The following is a 3,022-nucleotide window of genomic DNA, read 5'->3' as shown; positions in this document are numbered from 1 at the left end:
ATGTCTGTCTGTCTGTCTCCCTGCCACAGACAGAGTGACCACTGCCTGCCTGTATGTGCTGGGGCTGCCCAAGGGAGGGTGACTGCAGGTGTAGAGCAGTGATATGCTGCTTTAGCACAACAGAGCATTGCTTTCCTGCACTTTCCCCCACCTCACGCCTCATTCTATGAGGCATTGAGCCAGCAGAAATGTTTGGTTTCTCCTGGAAAATATGTGTGCCTGTACTGGAAGGACTCTCATTTGAACCCAGGCTGGGGAAATAATCGTTCCTGATGGATCTCCAGAGAATAGAGATGCTTTTTATTTTTATTTTATTTTACTTTATTTTACTTATTCTAGTGTTCTTTAGGTCTGAACATTACGTATAATGTTTTTCTGGATGGAAATAATGTTTATTTCTGAGGAAAAAGAGAAATCCGTAATCATCAGTGCAATGGGTTTGAGTGTTTAGTGCTAGAGAGTGATATTTGCCAGTGCATTAGTGAGAACAGATATAGCTGTCATTTTGCATTCTCTATGTTACCTTAGTTGGACTACAGGTGTGAAACTAAATAAATGTTCAGAAAAACTCTTCACTACTTGTGTTGTGTCTGTGCTCACACAAAACAGATGCAATTTCATAGCGTGAATGAAAGACTGAATTACCAAAAAACAAGCTTAGTAGTAAAAAAGAAAGAACTGCAAGACATAAAAATCAAAGGATAATTGTTGCACAAATACAGTGCTAACACAACACCCACACAAGGACTATCAATTCTACCACACTGCAGTTGCCGGCATGCTCATGTTTAATCCTCGCCTTGTTCATTTGTTTATTCCTTCTTTTTTTTTTTTTTTTTTTTTTTCTCCTCAGTTTGATGTCCTTGGCTCAAATGGAACTTTTCCTGGTGTTTCTAGGAGTAGAGAGTAGACATGATATTGGCTGTGCAGTATAAGATACTTAAAAACGTAATCTAAATAAATAAATAAATAAGGTGTCTCTGTATCCCAAATGCCAGTTCCTCACCCTCTTTTTCCCTGCAGCATTTCATTGAATCATGATGAACAGGGAAAAAAGTTCTAAATGACCACTTCAGTACAGAAACAAGACATACAGAAGAGCGGCAAGGTGACCACAGAGGTCTGAGAGCAATGGAAATGCTGTGCTGTGATGGGAGTCTTTGATGACTGCCTCCGGGGCAGGACCGTAATTGAGCAGCACCATCTATTGCATTTGAGTGAGACTGTCCATCATGTTTCCCTACAGGACTTCATATAAAATAATGTTTGGCACATAAAATGGCTTTGGAGGACAGCATGGTGGGAAGCGAGTTTTTCTGGACCAAAACTTTTGGAGAATTATGTGTTTCTTTCACTTAATTCTATTAAATTTTCTTTGTTAATGGATTTCTCTGAGGAAAACGAACAGCAGAAAAAGATATTTAAATATTAGTGTTTCTACTCAAAACATGAGAGTAAGAATATTCCAGAATTGCTATCAGTCCTGTGGTTGAAATTCAGGCTCCGAGGTTTGGTTCTCTATTCTGCCTTTCCTTATATCAAAAAAGAAAAAAAAAGTTCTGCCTGGCAGTCCATTGATCTTCCCTGCACACACCCTCTCTGCATTTTTTTCTGGAGCTGTCCCACTTTGTGTTTTTAATTCGCTGTTCTGTTTTGTTTCTTCACATCCTAATCATTCCTTTTTATGTACCAAAACTGAACTACTAACAAGAAACCCTCTGATTAATTTTAAAGCTTTCTTTGTGAGCTGTTAAAATCCAGGATATGGCCTAATTTAAGGGCCAATAAGCAATCCCTCTCTGCAAGCTATTCAAGAGAGTTTCAACTAGTGCTTACACTTTATCCTCTAGATGTTTAATCTATACAATTTTAGAGCCAATATTTTTAAGAAAGAAGTGGCACTAGTATAATAACACCACTTAGTAATCAAATATTAATGGTTTTCTAAATGTTTATTATGCTGTTGAATTAAAATATTTCCATGCATAGGCAGAACAGATGACTTCTGTTCTGCAAGGGAAATGGCATTTGGCCATTTAAAAACAGTTTCATTGTCCTCTCTTCCCTCTTAATTTCCTAAACTGAAAAGGAAACCACAGAAAAATAAGAGAACCAGAGAAAATGGGAAAAAATGGAAAATGGTGACAAGGAGTGTTATATGATCCAATTATGCAACTATCGGAGTTCAGAAGGCACAAATTGCATCTTTTCATGGTGTTCAACTTGCTTTACTAACCCTTTGTTCAAAAGTTTCTTATCTTCATGAGTGACAGTTTCCGTTTTGGAAGACCATGCTTTAGAATGTGTTAAAAATCCAAAATCTCTCTTCTTACAGACACGGAGCTCAATTAAGTCAACTAAATTAAAGCACCTGCTATCAAAAGCCTGACAAATTCCTCCTAAGAAGGTATGGAAACTCACTGTAGTGCTTTATTTCCTTTTGTTTGCTGATTATACCCTTCTTATGCTTTGCAAATCTTCAGCTGTTGAATGCTAATGTCATGATTTCACATGAACGGATTTGTTTCACAGTATTTCTGATAGTCTTGTGTGTTTTTTTTCCCCTAATTTTTTTTTTTATTTTTTTTACTTTTTAAGAGTTATTAATTTCCACTTGGCTGTTAAACAGTTTAGGCTGCTCCATACAGCAGCCGGAGGGAAGATGACAGAATTCTTTTCTACTGTCCCGTTAATATGTACTAAATTAACTTTAGAGAAATGACATAAAAGGTTGGGATAAGGAGGGTGCAATTCAGTGGTCTTTAAATATTAGTCTTTCTGGGGAGCTAGCCTAAGTTTCATGGCCTTTTTTTAAGAAAATATTTAAAAGTCTTTTTCTAAAATCACATTCATAGGCAGCTCTGCTAAGGAAAGAAGGTCTTCAGTGCCCAGTTAATGGAAATTAATGAATTGATCCCAGCTGTAGGATCAGTTAATACCTTTTTAGACATCAGAGAAAGCTGAGAGAAATTCCTTTTAAATACTCAATCAGTTAGGAATCTTCAGTCAAAGCTTGAATCTG

Source organism: Aythya ferina, assembly GCF_964211825.1.
Source record: "Aythya ferina genome assembly, chromosome: 16".
Lineage (NCBI taxonomy): Eukaryota > Metazoa > Chordata > Aves > Anseriformes > Anatidae > Aythya > Aythya ferina.
Note: the sequence above shows the minus strand (reverse complement) of the source record.